Source organism: Syngnathus floridae, unplaced genomic scaffold (genome assembly GCF_059516105.1).
Source record: "Syngnathus floridae isolate MCC-2025c unplaced genomic scaffold, RoL_Sflo_1.0 HiC_scaffold_46, whole genome shotgun sequence".
NCBI classification, from domain to species: Eukaryota; Metazoa; Chordata; class Actinopteri; order Syngnathiformes; family Syngnathidae; genus Syngnathus; species Syngnathus floridae.
Genome location: NW_028284075.1, coordinates 306,841 through 328,919, shown reverse-complemented (window position 1 = coordinate 328,919; position 22,079 = coordinate 306,841). Strand labels below are relative to the sequence as shown.

Below are 22,079 nucleotides of genomic sequence, written 5' to 3'. Positions count from 1 at the left end.
AAAGTAGTAATCCAGAATAGTTTTGAAGAGGCCATTAGAATAATAAACAAATCTGATTACCTTGAACATAATAACAAGCTAAGTGTTTAATATGTCCTATGAAGTCAAAATTGGGCACCATCATGTGGTGAAATTTGGAATTGCATCACATCCAATTTTGCCTGGGAACAAACAGATTAAATAAATCTTAGTTTTGAATAAGCCACTCCTTCTCAAACAAGTAAACTCTGCCCATTTCGCGCAGTAGATGTTCTGTTAATATCTAGTATTTATACAAAGTCATAATTTAAATTGCTTTCAACCTTCATTCATCGGTTCAACCAACATTACTCGCTCTTATTACCAACTTGTATTGATTTAACTAAGCGTTTAATACTTCCTATCAGGTCTCAAGGCAAGATTTGGCAAAATACAATTTCAGCAAATCCAATTTTGCCAGGGAACAAAAATAGATTAAATAAACTAAATAAGTCTTCTTCCCATTAAATAAATCAGAAAAGTCTGTCTTGTAACCAGTCCTCTTCAAACAAGTAAAGTCTGCCCATTTTGTGCCGTAGATTTTGTGTCTATGCCTAGTATTTAAACAAAATCATAATTTAAACGACTTCTTTCCTTCATTCACTTTGGAAATTTGGAATTGCAGCAAATCGAATTTTGGCAGGGAACAAAAATAGATCAATTAAACTAAATAAGTCTTCTTCCCATTAAATAAATTAAAAAAGTCTGTCTTGTAACCAGTCCTTTTCAAACAAGTAAAGTCTGCCCATTTTGTGCCGTCGATTTTGTGTTAATGCCTAGTATTTATACAAAATCATAATTTAAAGGACTTCATTCCTTCATTCACTTTGGAAATTTGGAATTGCAGCACATCAAATTTTGCCTGGGAAGAAAAGTAGATTAAATAAATTTAATAAATCTTACTACTTCCCATTAAATAAATTAAATACGTCTTACTTGTTCCCACTCCTTTTCAAAACAGTAGTTTAAAACGAGGGCCCTTCACTCAATCTTTAACCCCAACCCCGCACGTTGTGTTGTATCTGTGAATGTTGGTTGTGGCCAAATGATAGTTTTCTTTCATTCGTTTAGGTTCCAAGAAAACTTGATGTAACTCTACTTTTAACTGCCGTTTCAGATAAGCGGGTATTACGTCGCAGTCATGTGCCGTGGATATGACGTAATTGCCCGAACCTCCGCCAAAATTCAAATCTGTTGGCGCGATGGCCGTGAGCCACTGAGCAGCGACGATTATCAACAGAAATATCTTTATTTTCTGCTTGCAACTGGACCGTCTAGAGCGTACACGGTAAGTAACACTCATTGTGGTTAAGGAGATTTACGTTTGTAATAGCAGAAGTGTAGCCGCGTTGCGTTGTACGTGTGAAAATTGGTCGAGGCGAAATGTTAATGTTTAATTTCATTCCTTTAGGTTCCACGGTGTTTGTTGGCTGCAAGTTTTCCACTGCAAGAAGAGGCTCGTATCATTGACCAGGAGCGAGCTACAATGGTGAGTAGCCATAACATTTATGTTAAACACTTCCTATTTCATGTCTAACAGTACTTGATTTAACAAATAACCATAAATAAATACAGTGTGGGCACTGAAGTTAACATATGTGATTATACTGCCTAATCTGTCACGGAGTAGATTGTTGCAAAGTAATATAAGATCCAAAGTTGTAATTCAGAATAGTTTTCAAAAGAAGGCCATTAGAATTATATACAAGTCTGATTACCCTTAACATAACAACAAGCTATTAATTAAATCACAAATTCTTCAATTCAAAGATTTGGTAGATTATCAGACAAATAATGTCTAACAGTAATTGATTTAACACATCACGATAAGTAGATTGAGTGTGGGCACTCTCAAGTTAACAGATATGATTATACTGCCTAATCTGTTACAGAGTATGTTGTTGCCAAGTAATGTAGAATAGATCCAAAGTAGTAATCCAGAATAGTTTTGAAGAGGCCATTAGAATAATAAACAAATCTGATTACCTTGAACATAATAACAAGCTAAGTGTTTAATATGTCCTATGAAGTCAAAATTGGGCACCATCATGTGGTGAAATTTGGAATTGCATCACATCCAATTTTGCCTGGGAACAAACAGATTAAATAAATCTTAGTTTTGAATAAGCCACTCCTTCTCAAACAAGTAAACTCTGCCCATTTCGCGCAGTAGATGTTCTGTTAATATCTAGTATTTATACAAAGTCATAATTTAAATTGCTTTCAACCTTCATTCATCGGTTCAACCAACATTACTCGCTCTTATTACCAACTTGTATTGATTTAACTAAGCGTTTAATACTTCCTATCAGGTCTCAAGGCAAGATTTGGCAAAATACAATTTCAGCAAATCCAATTTTGCCAGGGAACAAAAATAGATTAAATAAACTAAATAAGTCTTCTTCCCATTAAATAAATCAGAAAAGTCTGTCTTGTAACCAGTCCTCTTCAAACAAGTAAAGTCTGCCCATTTTGTGCCGTAGATTTTGTGTCTATGCCTAGTATTTAAACAAAATCATAATTTAAACGACTTCTTTCCTTCATTCACTTTGGAAATTTGGAATTGCAGCAAATCGAATTTTGCCAGGGAACAAAAATAGATCAATTAAACTAAATAAGTCTTCTTCCCATTAAATAAATTAAAAAAGTCTGTCTTGTAACCAGTCCTTTTCAAACAAGTAAAGTCTGCCCATTTTGTGCCGTCGATTTTGTGTTAATGCCTAGTATTTATACAAAATCATAATTTAAAGGACTTCATTCCTTCATTCACTTTGGAAATTTGGAATTGCAGCACATCAAATTTTGCCTGGGAAGAAAAGTAGATTAAATAAATTTAATAAGTCTTACTACTTCCCATTAAATAAATTAAATACGTCTTACTTGTTCCCACTCCTTTACAAAAAAGTAGTTTAAAACGAGGTCCCTTCACTCAACCTTTAACCCTATTTATTCACCTTCTAGGCTAAGTGTTAAAGGCTAAGTGTTAAAGGCTAAGTGTTAAAGGCTAAGTGTTAGAGGCTAAGTGCCAGAGGCTAGGCGCCAGAGGCGAGTTTTTGTGGGCTGAAGTTTTAGTGGGGTTAGTGTGAATACAATCCAAAAGAATACAACAGAATACAATACAATAGAATATAATACATAGATTAAATTCAATAGCTCTTACTACTTCCCATTAAATAAATTAAATACGTCTTACTTGTTCCCAATCCTTTTCAAAAAAGTAGTTTAAAACGAGGGCCCTTCACTCAACCTTTAACCTCAACCCCGCACGTCACATTGTGTTGTATCTGTGAATGTTGGTTGTGGCCAAATGATAGTTTTCTTTCATTCGTTTAGGTTCCACGGTGTTTGTTGGCTATGTTTTCCACTGTCAGAAGGATGAAAATACAAAGTACAACGCTTGGACGTGGGCGAAGACGTCACCGGTGAGTCCTTCCTTCCTATTTATTTACCTTCTAGATGCTAGAGGCTAAGTGTTAGAGGCTAAGTGTTAGAGGCTAAGTGTTAAACACAATACGAACAACACAACGATACTGCACTGAACAACACGATACCGCACTGAGAAACACGATACCGCACTGAACAACACGATACCGCACTGAACAACACCATGCCGCACTGAACACCATGCCACACTGAACAACACCATCCCGCACTGAACAACACCATGCCGCACTAAACAACACCATGCCGCACTGAACAACACCATGCCTCACTGAACGACACCATGCCGCACTGAAAGACACCATGCCGCACTGAACGACACCATGCCGCACTGAAAGACACCATCCCGCACTGAACACCATGCCGCACTGAACAACACCATCCTGCACTGAACAACACCATCCCGCACTGAACAACACCATGCCGCACTGAACAACATTATGCCGCACTGAACATTATGCCGCACTGAACAACACCATGCCGCACTGAACAACACCATGCCGCACTGAACAACATTATGCCGCACTGAACAACACCATGCCGCACTGAACAACACCATGCCGCACTGAACAACACCATGCCGCACTGAACAACATTATGCCGCACTGAACAACACCATGCCGCACTGAACAACACCATCCTGCACTGAACAACACCATTCCGCATTGAACACCATGCCGCACTGAACAACACCATCCCGCACTGAACAACACCATCCCGCACTGAACAACACCATGCCGCACTGAACAACATTATGCCGCACTGAACAACATTATGCCGCACTGAACAACACCATGCCGCACTGAACAACACCATGCCGCACTGAACAACACCATGCCGCACTGAACAACATTATAACGCACTGAACAACACCATCCCGCACTGAACAACACCATGCCGCACTAAACAACATTATGCCGCACTGAACAACATTATGCCGAAATGAACAACACCATGCCGCACTGAACAACACCATGCCGCACTGAACAACACCATGCCGCAATGAACAACACCATCCCGCACTGAACAACATTATGCCGCACTGAACAACATTATGCCGCACTGAACAACATTATGCCGCACTGAACAACACCATGCCGCACTGAACAACACCATCCTGCACTGAACAACACCATCCCGCACTGAACAACACCATGCCGCACTGAACAACATTATGGCGCACTGAACAACATTATGCCGCACTGAACAACACCATCCCGCACTGAACAACACCATGCCGCACTGAACAACATTATGGCGCACTGAACAACATTATGCCGCACTGAACAACACCATGCCGCACTGAGCAACACCATGCCGCACTGAACAACACCATGCCGCAATGAACAACACCATCCCGCACTGAACAACACCATGCCGCACTGAGCAACACCATGCCGCACTGAACAACACCACGCTGCACTGAACAACACCATGCCGCACTGAACAACACCATTCCGCACTGAACAACACCATGCCGCACTGAACAACACCATGCCGCATTGAACAACACCATGCCGCACTGAACAACACCATCCTGCACTGAACAACACCATCCCGCATTGAACAACACCATGCCGCACTGAACAACACCATCCTGCACTGAACAACACCATCCCGCACTGAACAACACCATCCCGCATTGAACAACACCATCCTGCACTGAACAACACCATGCCGCACTGAACAACACCATGCCGCACTGAACAACACCATTCCGCACTGAACAACACCATGCCGCACTGAACAACACCATCCTGCACTGAACAACACCATCCCGCACTGAACAACACCATGCCGCATTGAACAACACCATCCTGCACTGAACAACACCATCCTGCACTGAACAACACCATGCCGCACTGAACAACACCATGCCGCACTGAACAACACCATGCCGCACTGAACAACACCATGCCGCACTGAACAACACCATGCCGCACTGAACAACACCATCCCGCACTGAACAACACCATGCCGCACTGAACAACATTATGCCGCACTGAACAACATTATGCCGCACTGAACAACACCATGCCGCACTGAACAACACCATGCCGCACTGAACAACACCATGCCGCACTGAACAACATTATAACGCACTGAACAACACCATCCCGCACTGAACAACACCATGCCGCACTAAACAACATTATGCCGCACTGAACAACATTATGCCGAAATGAACAACACCATGCCGCACTGAACAACACCATGCCGCACTGAACAACACCATCCTGCACTGAACAACACCATCCCGCACTGAACAACACCATGCCGCACTGAACAACACCATGCCGCACTGAACAACACCATGCCGCAATGAACAACACCATCCCGCACTGAACAACATTATGCCGCACTGAACAACATTATGCCGCACTGAACAACATTATGCCGCACTGAACAACACCATGCCGCACTGAACAACACCATCCTGCACTGAACAACACCATCCCGCACTGAACAACACCATGCCGCACTGAACAACATTATGGCGCACTGAACAACATTATGCCGCACTGAACAACACCATCCCGCACTGAACAACACCATGCCGCACTGAACAACATTATGGCGCACTGAACAACATTATGCCGCACTGAACAACACCATGCCGCACTGAGCAACACCATGCCGCACTGAACAACACCATGCCGCAATGAACAACACCATCCCGCACTGAACAACACCATGCCGCACTGAGCAACACCATGCCGCACTGAACAACACCACGCTGCACTGAACAACACCATGCCGCACTGAACAACACCATTCCGCACTGAACAACACCATGCCGCACTGAACAACACCATGCCGCATTGAACAACACCATGCCGCACTGAACAACACCATCCTGCACTGAACAACACCATCCCGCATTGAACAACACCATGCCGCACTGAACAACACCATCCTGCACTGAACAACACCATCCCGCACTGAACAACACCATCCCGCATTGAACAACACCATCCTGCACTGAACAACACCATGCCGCACTGAACAACACCATGCCGCACTGAACAACACCATTCCGCACTGAACAACACCATGCCGCACTGAACAACACCATCCTGCACTGAACAACACCATCCCGCACTGAACAACACCATGCCGCATTGAACAACACCATCCTGCACTGAACAACACCATCCTGCACTGAACAACACCATGCCGCACTGAACAACACCATGCCGCACTGAACAACACCATGCCGCACTGAACAACACCATGCCGCATTAAACAACACCATGCCGCACTGAACAACACCATCCTGCACTGAACAACACCATGCCGCACTGAACAACACCATCCCGCACTGAACAACACCATGCCGCACTGAACAACACCATGCCGCACTGAACAACACCATGCTGCACTGAACAACATTATGCTGCACTGAACAACACGATCCTGCATTGAACAACACCATGCCGCACTGAACAACACCATCCTGCACTGAACAACACCATCCTGCACTGAACAACACCACCCCGCACTGAACAACACGATCCCGCATTGAACAACACCATCCTGCACTGAACAACACCACCCCGCACTGAACAACACGATCCCGCATTGAACACCATCCCGCACTGAACAACACCATGCCGCACTGAACAACACCATGCCGCACTGAACAACACCATGCCGCACTGAACAACATTATGCCGCACTGAACAACACCATGCCGCACTGAACAACACCATCCCGCACTGAACAACACCATGCCGCATTGAACAACACCATGCCGCACTGAACAACACCATCCTGCACTGAACAACACCATCCCGCACTAAACAACACCATGCCGCACTGAACAACATTATGGCGCACTGGACAACATTATGCCGCACTGAACAATACCATGCCGCACTGAACAACACCATGCCGCACTGAACAACACCATGCCGCACTGAACAACACCATGCCGCACTGAACAACATTATGCCGCACTGAACAACACCATGCCGCACTGAACAACACCATGCCGCACTGAACAACACGATCCCGCATTGAACAACACCATCCTGCACTGAACAACACCATGCCGCACTGAACAACACCATGCCGCACTGAACAACACCATTCCGCACTGAACAACACCATGCCGCACTGAACAACACCATCCTGCACTGAACAACACCATCCCGCACTGAACAACACCATGCCGCATTGAACAACACCATGCCGCACTGAACAACACCATCCCGCACTGAACAACACCATGCCGCATTGAACAACACCATGCCGCACTGAACAACACCATCCTGCACTGAACAACACCATCCCGCACTGAACAACACCATGCCGCACTGAACAACATTATGGCGCACTGAACAACATTATGCCGCACTGAACAACACCATGCCGCACTGAACAACACCATGCCGCACTGAACAACACCATGCCGCACTGAACAACATTATGCCGCACTGAACAACATTATGCCGCACTGAACAACACCATGCCGCACTGAACAACACCATGCCGCACTGAACAACACCATGCCGCACTGAACAACACGACGTCGCACTGAACAACACGACGCCGCACAGAACAACACGACGCCGCACAGAATAACACAATACCGCACAGAACAACACAATACCGCACAAACAGTTTTAGATAATATTACGTCGCAGTCATGTGACGCGGACATGACGTCAATAGGCGGAACTCACGGCAAAATTATAATCCGTGGGCGTGGCTTGCAACAGGAAGTAGGAAAGCGGCAGTTCTGGCAAACAAGACACAGCTGTTAGTAACACGATGACTAACAAGGCAAATATTTTTGTTTTCAGCTTGCAACTTGACCGTCTAGAGCGTACAAGGTAATTACAACTGTTTTTTTTTAGCCCTGAAAAGCGAGGGAGTGTGGCGTTTGGGAGGAATGTCGAACTCGGCGTCTGCTTCCAGCCACAGACGCCAAATTTCGACGATTATTTCGACTGGTCAACGGTTGTAAATTATTGCGTTGACTAAAAACTTTATTTAACTCTACTCTTAACTTTGCCGTTTCAGATATGCGGGTATTACACCGCGGAAATGACGTCAATAGGCTGAACTCTCGCCAAAATTCAAATCTGTGGGCGCAATGGCCTTGAGCGAGACACCGGATACAAACACGACGATTATCAACAGAAATATCTTTATTTTCCGCTTGCAAGTGGACCGTCTAGAGCGTACACGGTAAGTACAACTCATTGTGTTTAAAAAGATTTACGTTTGTGTAGTTTGCGTTGCGTTGTATCTGTGAATGTTGGTTGAGGCTAAATGTTAATGTTTAATTTCATTCCTTTAGGTTCCACGGTGTTTGTTGGCTGTATGTTTTCCACTGCAAGAAGAGGCTCGTATCATTGACCAGCAGGAGCTACAATGGTGAGTACCCCTTTCGTCTTCCATTTATGTTAAACACTTCCTATTTCATGTCTAACAGTACTCGATTTAACAAATAACCATAAATAAATACAGTGTGGGCAGTCACGTTAACATGTGTGATTATCCTGCCTAATATGTTTATCACAAATATGTCACTAATCACTAATATGTTTATTTGTTTATCACAACACCTTTGGACCTTCAGCAATCGATTATTTACCTTCATCTACATAGAGACAGAACGATGGTGTCTTAAACATCTCATTCATTTCACCAAATAACTTCACGCAGGTGGATAACGGCCGTCTCGGTCACGCTATGTTGCGTGATGCAGTTTTGAAGAACCAAATGCATTTATTCAATGACTAAGTCAAGCTAGTTCTATGTTTATGATGTTGTAAGTTACGGTACCGATTGAAGTTGAGTTCGAAGCCAGTGGAAAACAGCGCTGCGTTTGTGCTCTCCAGGTACAAATGTTGTGATCTCTGACTGACGACCGGGCGAGACTCGAGTAAGAGATGTCCAAACGAGCTCCGGCAGGGCGGGCCAAGGCGGAGCGAACGGACGCCCTTCAGGCCGCCAATGACGAGCTGAGAACCAAACTGATGGACGTCCAGTTAGAACTTCAGCAGGAGAAGAACAAGGTGAAAACCTCAACAGACAGACACTGCCTGCCTCCCTGCCTGCCTCCCTGCCTGCCTCCCTGCCTGCCTCCCTCCCTCCCAGTTTTCCCGATGTAGATTAGACATGCGTGTGCCATGACTGTGTCAGCCTACATCAACAAATGCACCGAGGACGTCAGCACCACTAAGAATATCATCACCCGGGGCAACCAACGACCCTGGATGACTGAGGAGGTACGTCAAACGCTACGAGCGCGGAACTCTGCCTTCAAGTCTGGCGACAAGGAGACACTGAGGACAGCGAGAGCCAACTTGAACCGTGCCATCAGGATAGCGAAGCGAGACCGCAGTCGAAAATTTCAGGATCGTTTCCACGACGTCAAAAACATCAGGAGTATGTGGCAAGGCATACGGGCGATTACAGACTACAACTCACCCTCCCCCCCCCCCCGGTGGGTGTAGTTGATGCTGACTTTCTAAATGGTCTAAATAACTTCTTTGGGAGGTTCGAGGCACTAAACGGCACTCCAGCAGTTAAAACTGTCCCCCATCAGGAAGAGGCGGTACTCTGCCTTGACTCCGCCGATGTGTTGAAGACCCTGAGGAGAGTCAACCCCTGTAAGGCCCCTGGCCCCGACAACATTCCTGGGCGTGTGTTCAGGGAATGTGCAAGTCATCTGGCTGGGGTCATCACAGACATTTTTAACACCTCGCTGGGCCAAGCCACAGTGCCGGCGTGCTTTAAGACTGCCTCCATCATTCCGGTGCCGAAGAAACCTCAAATCACCTCATTTAATGATTACCGGCCTGTTGCACTGACTCCGGTTATGATGAAGTGCTTCGAAAGGCTGCTTAAAGGTCACATCGTTTCCAGACTCCCCCTATTATTTGACCCGTTCCAGTTTGCCGACCGGCAAAACCGCTCCACTCAGGACGCCATCTCCTCCGTTCTTCACCTGAGCCTGGCTCACCTGGAGGAGAAGAACACCCATGTGCGGAGGCTGTTCCTGGACTTCAGCTCAGCGTTTAACACCATCATCCCACAGCATCTGGTAGGAAAATTGGAACACCTGGGCTTCAACACCCCCCTTCGCAACTGGCTGCTAGACTTCCTCACCAACAGACCTCAGTCAGTCCGGGTCGGACAGAACACCTCTGATGTCATCACCCTCAGCACAGGCTCCCTTCAGGGCTGCGTCCTGAGCCCCCTGCTGTGCACCCTGATGACACACGACTGCGTCCTCAGGTTCACCACCAATCACATCGTGAAGTCAGCAGACGACACAACGGTGGTGGGGCTCATCAGAGACAACAACGACCTGGACTACAGAGAGGAGGTGGAGCAGCTGGTGGGCTGGTGCAGAGAAAACAGCCTGATCCTGAATGAGGAGAAGATGAAGGAGATCATCGTCGACTTCAGGAAAAAACAGCCTCACCACGCTCCACTGATCATCAACAGCTCAGCTGTGGAGGTGGTCAGCACCACCAAATTCCTGGGGGTCCACATCACAGAAGACCTCACCTGGACTATGAACACTACGGCACTGGTCAAGAGGGCACAGAAGCGCTTGTACTTCCTGCGGAGGATGAGGAGAGCCCACCTGCCCCCACCCATCATGAGGACGTTCTACAGGAGCACCATAGAGAGCATTCTGACAAGCTGTCTCTCTGTGTGGTGTGGAGGCTGCACCGCCTCCGATTGGAAGAACGTGAGGAGAGTGGTGAGGACAGCAGAGAGGATCATAGGGGCTCCTCTTCCCTCCATTCAGGACATTTCATCTCAGCGCTGCATGTCCCGTGCCCGTAACATCATCAATGACCCATCACACCCCCACCATGGACTGTTCTCCCTGCTGCCCTCTGGGAAGAGGTTTGCAGCATCCGCTGCAGGTCCACCAGGTTCTGCAACAGCTTTTTCCCTGCTGTCATCAGACTGTTGAACACTAGAACTGTTGAGCTCTAAACTGAACTCTGCATCACACATTCACAGAACTGTACTTTATGACACTACGGACCTCTATCTTGCACTATCTCGCACTACCAACTTTACTGAACTTGTATAAACCCTTTAAATAGAAGTTTAATACATGGTTTAGCATTCCTCTGCACACTCTTGAATACTGTTTTGCCTACTTGCACTATTGCATAATTATCACTGCTGCACTTTATACTTATTTTTAATATATATATATATATATATATATATATATATATATATAGTATATATGTATATATATATATTTTCATAGGGTATGTTACTTCTATTCAACTGCAATATCACTACTTTGTTGTAAGACGTATGCAACGGAATTTCGTTTTGTATGCACCATGTGCAGACAAGATGACAATAAAGTTTGTCTAAGTCTAAGTCTAAGTCATATCAGGTCAGCTGTCTGGAGAGAGAGAGAAGTCAGGACCTGCGGGCGGAGCACCACCGTGCCACCGCCGCCATGACGGAACTCAAAAGCAAACTCCATGAGGAGAAGCAGAAAGAGTTAGCCATTACCAGGGAGACATTACTGCGGCAGCATGAAATGGAGCTGATGAGAGTGATCAAAATCAAAGATGGAGAGATCCAGCGACTGAATGCCTTGGTCCTCAGCCTGAGGGACGGCTCCATGGACAAGGTGATCCGCTCTATCCGTGTCTGACTATCCGCACGCCACGTCGGGCTTCGATGCGGCCGCTACCGTATTGTGTAGCTTGTCCCCAGTAAGCGTCGCGGCGCTCCGTTGCGGTCTCAACGGCCCGGTGTGGCGCAATGTCTGCTCAGGTGAGGAGGGGGGGCGCTTTGCTGGCGGAGGTGGAGGAGACGCGGCGGTGTCGGGAGACCGAGCGGTGTCGCCTCCACCAGGAGCGCGGAAGAAGCCCTGGCAGCGGCCCAGCAGGCCTGGCAGTCCCGAGCGGCCGAGCTCCGATCGGCTCATCACCAGCATCGGGAGGAGCTGAGCCGAACCAAGAGAGACTGCGAGAGGGAGATCCGCCGACTGGTAGGACTGATCAGATGCGCGGTGCGTGGCTATGTTCCCAATTTCGTTGTATACCTGCAGTGCAATGACACCTAAGGCATTCTATTCTATTCTATTTCACAAGAAGAAAATGTCCGGTTGCTCGCTTCGCTTTTGTCACAGCAAAGGTGTTCTAGTCGATTCAAGAAAAAAATTGGCCGGTTGCTCTCTTTGTTTTTGTCACAATTCTGGCAAATGAGTTTGCCCGCCTGCCTGAGCGCTCCCCGTTTGTACATCCAGACGGATGAGATCAAGCTGAAAGACAGAGCGGTTAGTGTTTTGGATGAAGCCCTGGGGCCGGCCACGTCCACCGCCTTCAGCTGCAGACTCAGGCTGCCGAGCAGCAGATCGCTGCCCTGAGGGATTCCCAAAGGGCGGGCCTAAACTACCCTGGAAGTGGGGTCAACGCCGCTACTAGCAATCCTCTTCATTGCGTAAGCCACCTCATCACACACTTGCAGTACGCATGACTTAGTTCGTTGCTGGAGGAAGGTAGCACAAAAACAGTTTTGAACTTTGAACGAGTGCTTGTGTGTGTGTGTTGCGGGGCGTTTTCAGTCTCAGGAGGATCGGGACACGCGACGGTTTCATCTGAAAATCGCTGAGCTCAGCGCAGTCATCAGGAAACTGGAGGATCGAAACGCCCTGCTTTCTGAAGAGCGCAATGAACTGGTAATTTATTGACGGCACGCTTGAAGGTTTGCGCTACGTTTGATGCGCGCCATCCAGCGAGGCACCCATTGCGCTTGCTTATTAGTTGAGCGGCGCGGCGAGTCGGTTGCCTGGTAGATGTCTTTTATTGGGAGCCAAAGCCACGATTCCGTTCAAACCGATGCAAAAGGAATGGATACGTTCTGGCCCGCGTGTTGTGCGTCTTTCACATCCCGCACTTCATGCTTGCAGCTAAAGCGACTGAGAGAAACAGAAAGCCAGTTTCTGCCACTCCTGTACAAAAACAAACGCCTGAGCAGGAAGAATGAAGAACTCTCGCTGGTGCTGTGTCGCCTTGAAAACAAAGTGCGCTTTGTCACCCAGGAGAACGAGGAGATGGCAAGCTTGGTAAGTCGACGCGGACAACGGCGGCGTGCCAACAGAGTCCACTGCATTTGTGTTCCACAGAGAAGGCCTAGTTCGCTCAATGACCTGGACCGCGGTTGCGGCCAGCAGGACGGTGAAATGGAGTTCCTTCAAGTTGTGGAGCAGCGGCACATCATCGACGACTTGTCCAAGGTCTTCAGGCAGGCGACTCGGTGCACGTACGGCAGCGCCGCGCTCGCTCGCTGTCGCCAGGAAACCTTTTCCGTCCAAAGCTTGGCCGGCGGCCGCCATCCAAAAAATTGGCCCCTTAAATTCCGACCTTTCAAGCAGGAGCATTGTGCGCACGCGTTTGAACACGCTTTAGACTTGTTTTGCCGTTTTCAGCAGCTCAAAGCTCCCGTTTTGTCAGCGCCTTTGCCACTCGCTGTGCGCTGAAAACGACGGACTTGCCCGGCTGCTCAGCCCGTCAACCATGAGCCGCGAGCGCGACGTCATTGTCCGTAGGCAGCTAGTGGCAAAATGCACCCTGTTAGAGTTGCGCTCGCTCCAACTTATTTTGCAAGAACCACACGGGAGACAAGTAAGTTCTTTTGGACACCTGCAGGTGGAGAGTCCATCCGTTGTACGAATGAAGTCTGACTCTCGGCTCCTGCACGAGCATTTTAATTAAGAGAAACAGGGTGGGTGTAAGAGTGGATTGAATAGAGGAAGCCCTTGACCTCTAGTCAAAACATAGCAAGGGGTGTTTTACGACTTTGTGTAGGAAGGGATAAGCGATAGGGATAAATAAGGGATAAATAATATTATTTATTACAGGTCGCAGTCAAAGTCAAAGCAACACAATGATACGATAAAGATAATCTGGAAAACCCTGACACACCCTGTAGTTGTCACTTTTGGAAAAGACGAGCGTCCCTCCAATCATCGCCGGTGACGTGTTTTTCAGGCTCTGGAGACAGGAGCTCATGTCAGAAATGTCATTGTGAGTCGCGTTTGTTTCTGCGCCGGAGCCGTTCGTTCCCTTTGCATCCAAAGAATCTCAAAGGCGGATTATTTGTGTCGACAGGAGAGAGATTTGATGCTACGATACCGACGTCGAGAATCTCTGAGGAGGAACAAAGCGTGAGGTCCTGCAAGGTGAGTCTGTTTGTTTGCGGCTGCTTGGTGTTGCGCAAGATGAAATGGCCTTTTTCTCGCTATCGTTCCTCTCGTCGATTCATCGTGAGGTGTCGCTTCAGTTTGTTCAGAGAGATGTTTGCTTCCGCGCCCGCAGGTCATCGAAACATTTTACGGCTACGACGAAGACGTGTTGGTGGACTCGGACGGATCGTCCTTGTCTTTTCACACCGACAGAACCCCCGACACGGAACCCGAAGAGGTAGCCCGCCATTTCTGCCAGCGTATTGGCACCAAACATTCCTCTTCAGCCTGGAATCGGACTCGTCTTTGCGTCGCGGGTGCTTTGTCGCCGGTCTGACTGATTCTGGTACTAGTGCTGTGTTGCATTGGTGTGTGCATGAAGAGGCAGAGCTTCGCTACCGCCAGCTGACGCAAGAATATCAAGCGCTGCAACGAGCCTACGCTCTGCTAGCCCAGACCAGCGAAGGGGACTACGACGCCGAGAAGGAGATCAAGGTGGCGCCCCTTCCCGCAACCCCCGGCCGGGTCGCAGCCTCCCCGTTCTCACCCAGCCTCGGGTGTTCTCTGGTCTGAAAGGAGGAGGAGGAGCCTCCCTCCTCCTCCTTTCAGACCAGAGAAAAGCTGATGGTAGAAATGGGTCACTATCAAAGCAGAGTAGCAGATCTGGAGTCAGCGCTGAAGCAACAAGGACAGGTAAGCTCATCAATGAGCACACCTTTTTCTCAGACAAAATAGCTACATTCTTCAGTCACTCATCCGTCTGGCATTACTGGACCAACCCCCCCCCCCCCCCCCCGAACGTGGCTGGGAAAATGCGGAGAAAAGCAAATGTCATTTTCCAGTCAACCAAAGAATTTGTGGATGAAAATGACACAACATTCCAAAGCTGTCCACGCGTTTGTCTCTTCTAGAATGTCAAGTGGGTGGAGGAGAAGCAGCTGCTGCGTCAGAGCAATCAGCAGTTGGCCGAAAAGGTGACGGAAAGAAAGGCGCTGGGCGGAGTCGCTTGGCGTCACACTTGTCGGGAAGCCCCGCAGATGAGGTCTGACTGTCTTTTCAGGTCAGGCGGATGGAGGCGGAAGAAGCGCGTCTGAAAGAGCACATCCAGGATATCCGAGACCAAAACGAACTCCTTGAGTTCCGCATCCTGGAGCTGGAGGTGGGAAGACTCGCACAAGCGTGTTGAGGCCAGAGATGTGACGGACGGACGGACGGACGGACGGACGGATGCATGCCTCTGCCTTTCAGGAGAGGGAGTGGCGCTCCCCCGTCTTGAAGTTTCTGCAAGTCCGTTTCCCAGACGGCCTCAGCCCTTTGCAGATCTACTGCGAGGCCGAGGGCGTGAGCGTACGTAAGGCGTCCCTCGCAACCCTAACCTTAACCCGAGGTCCCAGAACACCTTACATTGCTCCTTGCGCCTTTCCCCCGGACATCGTCATCAGTGATCTGATGAAGAAGCTGGACATCCTGGGCTATAACGCCGTAAGTGTATGTCGAACTCCTTATGTTCGCACTCCACGAGACTCGGCGGCTCAAATGTGACTTTTGGAAGGCTTTGCGCTGAAAGAAGCTTGTTGACGCTGCGCCTTTGGGCTCTTGCAGAATCTCACCAACGAGGAGCAGGTGGTCGTGATTCACGCCAGGACCCTTCTCACCCTAGCCGAGAAGGTAACGCGCACGTCCACGCACGCTCTCGCATTCTGCTTATGTGACAGCAGCCTTTCCTCAGTGGTTAGAATACATCAAAGTGACCAAGTCAGCACTTCAACAGAAGATGTTGGACATTGAAAGTGAGAAGGTAGACAGACACGCGACATCAGCCAAGGGGAACTCCGGCAATGTGCCCCAACAATTCTGACCTTGAGCTGTGCTAGGATATGTTCTGCAAGCAGAAGGGCTACCTGGATGAAGAGTTGGACTTCAGGAAGTGTTCCATGGACCAGGCTCATAAGGTAAGCCGCCCTCAAATCTCCCGCCGGACCACTGATGGACGAGGATTGCGGCCCAGAGGATCCTGGAGCTGGAGGCCATGTTGTACGAGGCGCTACCGCAGCGGGACTGCCCCGCCACGGACGGCGAAAAAGCCAGCCACGCTGGCGTGAATGACGTGCTGACGGCGGATCAGAGAGAAGAGCTTAGGAGCGCCGTGGACCAATGGAAGCGAGCCCTGATGTGCGAGTTGAGGGAGCGCGACGCTTGCATCCTCCAAGAGAGAATGGATCTGCTGCACAGCGCGCAACAGGTAAGGGCCCAAAGCCAGCCCGGCACTTACTTGCACGCTTACTGGCTTTTGAATGCCACTTTCCATTTGTCCGTCCTAGAGGAACAAAGAGCTGAAAGAATTCATCGAAGCTCAGAAGAGACAAATCAAACAATTGGAGGAGAAGTTTCTGTTTCTCTTTCTATTCTTCTCCTTGGCCTTCATTCTGTGGCCCTAACACCAGCTGGTGAGTGAGCTCCAGCGGCACCGCACTCGACACCTCCGATACACTGCCAGCCGGTCTCAGACGTTGGCAGACGCTCCGATGCCAACGTATACCCCCCGCCACGGTGACAGAGGCACCGCGTCACACCGGCGCTCATCCAATCAGAAGGCAGGAAAAGCAAATTCACATGCAGGGCACTTTTGAACCAGAAGAGAGCGCCACAAAAAAACGGTTGTTGCCCCAAACGCGCACTAAAAAGGGTCAGAATAACAAGAGTCCCACTGGCCAGCCGGGGCCACCCGTCCAGCTGTTTCTTCAGGGGGGAAAAAAATTGGAGTCACCGGTGAGTACATTTTGCATTTAGCTCTGCTTTTCTGCTTCTGTCTTCAAGTGTGTGGCATCCTGCGATCAAAGAGTCAGCCAACCCCAAAGCGGTTGACCTCAACGTCCCACCACCATGCCTACCAGAGCAGGTGACGTGATGCTTTGGACATCCTTCCGTCTCAGATGCCCAAAAGTACTCTTTGCCACATCTGCGGCAATACGGTGTCTTTTCAAAGGTGCAAATAAATCCAGCGTGGGCGGAACACGCACGTCTTCGGTTTTTCCCGCTTTGTTTGTGTGACAGCTGTTGTGAAAATTTTATACAAATAAAGTTGTATAGTACAGGTTTGGCCAAGCCGCAACTCCCGAACCGCATGCGGCTCTTTTATGTTCATATCAACATTTGTGTGTGTGTGTGTGTGTGTGGGGGGGGGGGGGGTTGTGCGTGTTGGCTTCACTTGAGTTCAATTTGGTATTTTGGTCAAAAGCGCATGTGGTGAAATTCCACAAAGTAGGATGGGCAAACACATTTCTTTAAACTATGAGTGTCAATTGGGCTCTCGAAATGGCAGGGAAAAGATGCACAGCAAAACGAAAATACGTAGATGAACACAGGACGTTTTAATCAGAGTGGGAAAGTTTCTATTTTTTGTTGAACGTGATGGCAAACCATTCTGCCTGATATGTCAGACCTCAGCGCATTTCAAAGATTCAAATCTTCAGCGCCATGCACTTCAGCTCACTCCATGCTAACATTGATCAGGCGTCGAACCCGCATCATCATGCTTAAGAGGTGGCCATGCTAACCAGTGCGCCATTATGTCAACGCATAATAACTAAGTCTACTGGTCAAAACAGCGGTTACTATATGACGTCGCTACGTCGTGGTCACGTGACGCAGACAAGACGTCAATGGACGTGGGCAGAGTTAACTTGTTTAAAAGGGAGTAGGCAGAAGAAATATTTAATTTATTTAAATCTATTTTGAGTGCACACCATTATGCCAATGCATAACAACTGTAAATCTACTAAACAAAACAGCGGTTGCTATATGACATCTGCCACGTCGTGGTCACGTGACATACGTGACGTCGATGGGCGTAACTTTCGCCGGAATTCAAATCCGCGGGGAGAGTTAACTTGTTTAAAAGAGAGTGGGCAGAAGAATTATTTAATTTATTTAAATCTATTTGGTGTGTGCGCCATTATGTCAATGCATAACAACTGTAAGTCTACTAAACAAAACAGCGGTTGCTATTTGACGTCTGCCACGTCGTGGTCACGTGACGCGGACGTGACGTCGACGCCTACTTTACATCCCACCGATCACAGGACCCCTCGGCTGCATAACCGTGCCCCCTTCCCAACCAATCGGATTTGCTATACGCGAAAACGACGCCAATGGAAAGAGCTTCCGCCCAAATTTAAATCCGTGGGCGTGGCTCGCAGCAGGAAGTAGGAAAATGGCGGCGATGTTGACAAAGACACAGCGGATGGTAACATACGACTAACAAGAGAAATATTTTTATTTTCTGCTTGCAACTGGACCGTCCAGAGCGTACACGGTAAGTACAACTCATCGTTTTTAAAAAGAAGTACTTTTGTTGCCCTGAAAAGCGAGTGAGCGTGGCGTTTGTGGGGGACGTCGAATTTCGACGATTCTTTCTGGTCAACGGTTGTAAATGATTGTGTTGATTAAAAAAGAAAACTTGATGTAACTCTACTTTTAACTGCCGTTTCAGATAGATTTGGAATTGCATCACATCCAATTTTGCCTAGAGCGTACACGGTAAGTAACACTCGTTGTGTTTAAGGAGATTTACGTTTGTAATAGCAGAAGTGTAGCCGCGTTGCGTTGTACGTGTGAATGTTGGTCCGGGCGAAATGTTAATGTTTAATTTCATTCCTTTAGGTTCCACGGTGTTTGTTGGCTGCAAGTTTTCCACTGCAAGAAGAGGCTCATATCATTGACCAGGAGCGAGCTACAATGGTGAGTAGCCATAACATTTATGTTAAACACTTCCTATTTCATGTCTAACAGTACTTGATTTAACAAATAACCATAAATAAATACAGTGTGGGCACTGAAGTTAACATATGTGATTATACTGCCTAATCTGTCACCGAGTAGATTGTTGCAAAGTAATATAAGATCCAAAGTTGTAATTCAGAATAGTTTTCAAAAGAAGGCCATTAGAATTATATACAAGTCTGATTACCCTGAACAAGCTATTAATTAAATCACAAATTCTTCAATTCAAAGATTTGGTAGATTATCAGACAAATAATGTCTAACAGTAATTGATTTAACACATCACGATAAGTAGATTGAGTGTGGGCACTCTCAAGTTAACATATGTGATTATACTGCCTAATCTGTTACAGAGTATGTTGTTGCCAAGTAATGTAGAATAGATCCAAAGTAGTAATCCAGAATAGTTTTGAAGAGGCCATTAGAATAATAAACAAATCTGATTACCTTGAACATAATAACAAGCTAAGTGTTTAATATGTCCTATGAAGTCAAAATTGGGCACCATCATGTGGTGAAATTTGGAATTGCATCACATCCAATTTTGCCTGGGAACAAACAGATTACATAAATCTTAGTTTTGAATAAGCCACTCCTTCTCAAACAAGTAAACTCTGCCCATTTTGCGCAGTAGATGTTCTGTTAATATCTAGTATTTATACAAAGTCATAATTTAAATTGCTTTCAACCTTCATTCATCGGTTCAACCAACATTACTCGCTCTTATTACCAACTTGTATTGATTTAACTAAGCGTTTAATACTTCCTATCAGGTCTCAAATCGAGATTTGGCAAAATACAATTTCAGCAAATCCAATTTTGCCAGGGAACAAAAATAGATTAAATGAACTAAATAAGTCCTCTTCCCATTAAATAAATCAGAAAAGTCTGTCTTGTAACCAGTCCTCTTCAAACAAGTAAAGTCTGCCCATTTTGTGCCGTAGATTTTGTGTCTATGCCTAGTATTTAAACAAAATCATAATTTAAACGACTTCTTTCCTTCATTCACTTTGGAAATTTGGAATTGCAGCAAATCGAATTTTGGCAGGGAACAAAAATAGATCAATTAAACTAAATAAGTCTTCTTCCCATTAAATAAATTAAAAAAGTCTGTCTTGTAACCAGTCCTTTTCAAACAAGTAAAGTCTGCCCATTTTGTGCCGTCGATTTTGTGTTAATGCCTAGTATTTATACAAAATCATAATTTAAAGGACTTCATTCCTTCATTCACTTTGGAAATTTGGAATTGCAGCACATCAAATTTTGCCTGGGAAGAAAAGTAGATTAAATAAATTTAATAAGTCTTACTACTTCCCATTAAATAAATTAAATACGTCTTACTTGTTCCCACTCCTTTTCAAAACAGTAGTTTAAAACGAGGGTCCTTCACTCAATCTTTAACCTCAACCCCGCACGTTGTGTTGTATCTGTGAATGTTGGTTGTGGCCAAATGATAGTTTTCTTTCATTCGTTTAGGTTCCAAGAAAACTTGATGTAACTCTACTTTTAACTGCCGTTTCAGATAAGCGGGTATTACGTCGCAGTCAAATGCCGCGGATATGACGTAATTGCCCGAACCTCCGCCAAAATTCAAATCTGTTGGCGCGATGGCCGTGAGCCACTGAGCAGCGACGATTATCAACAGAAATATCTTTATTTTCTGCTTGCAACTGGACCGTCTAGAGCGTACACGGTAAGTAACACTCATTGTGTTTAAGGAGATTTACGTTTGTAATAGCAGAAGTGTAGCCGCGTTGCGTTGTACGTGTGAAAATTGGTCGAGGCGAAATGTTAATGTTTAATTTCATTCCTTTAGGTTCCACGGTGTTTGTTGGCTGCAAGTTTTCCACTGCAAGAAGAGGCTCGTATCATTGACCAGGAGCGAGCTACAATGGTGAGTAGCCATAACATTTATGTTAAACACTTCCTATTTCATGTCTAACAGTACTTGATTTAACAAATAACCATAAATAAATACAGTGTGGGCACTGAAGTTAACATATGTGATTATACTGCCTAATCTGTCACGGAGTAGATTGTTGCAAAGTAATATAAGATCCAAAGTTGTAATTCAGAATAGTTTTCAAAAGAAGGCCATTAGAATTATATACAAGTCTGATTACCCTGAACAAGCTATTAATTAAATCACAAATTCTTCAATTCAAAGATTTGGTAGATTATCAGACAAATAATGTCTAACAGTAATTGATTTAACACATCACGATAAGTAGATTGAGTGTGGGCACTCTCAAGTTAACATATGTGATTATACTGCCTAATCTGTTACAGAGTATGTTGTTGCCAAGTAATGTAGAATAGATCCAAAGTAGTAATCCAGAATAGTTTTGAAGAGGCCATTAGAATGATAAACAAATCTGATTACCTTGAACATAATAACAAGCTAAGTGTTTAATATGTCCTATGAAGTCAAAATTGGGCACCATCATGTGGTGAAATTTGGAATTGCATCACATCCAATTTTGCCTGGGAACAAACAGATTACATAAATCTTAGTTTTGAATAAGCCACTCCTTCTCAAACAAGTAAACTCTGCCCATTTTGCGCAGTAGATGTTCTGTTAATATCTAGTATTTATACAAAGTCATAATTTAAATTGCTTTCAACCTTCATTCATCGGTTCAAC

General features: G+C 46.3%; 1 long non-coding RNA gene across 2 annotated transcripts; it reads left to right on the top strand.

Moving 5' to 3' along the window:
- The first annotated feature begins 18,522 nt into the window (after positions 1 to 18,522).
- On the top strand, positions 18,523 to 21,068 carry LOC148378423 (uncharacterized). 2 transcript variants are annotated; one of them, XR_015855897.1, is made up of 4 exons: positions 18,523 to 18,968; positions 19,150 to 19,192; positions 19,316 to 19,393; positions 20,958 to 21,068. It is a non-coding gene; the product is annotated as an uncharacterized LOC148378423 (long non-coding RNA). The 2 variants fall into 2 exon arrangements; XR_015855896.1 differs by lacking the exon at positions 19,150 to 19,192 and having other exon boundaries at positions 18,542 to 18,968.
- The last annotated feature ends 1,011 nt before the right edge of the window (positions 21,069 to 22,079 follow it).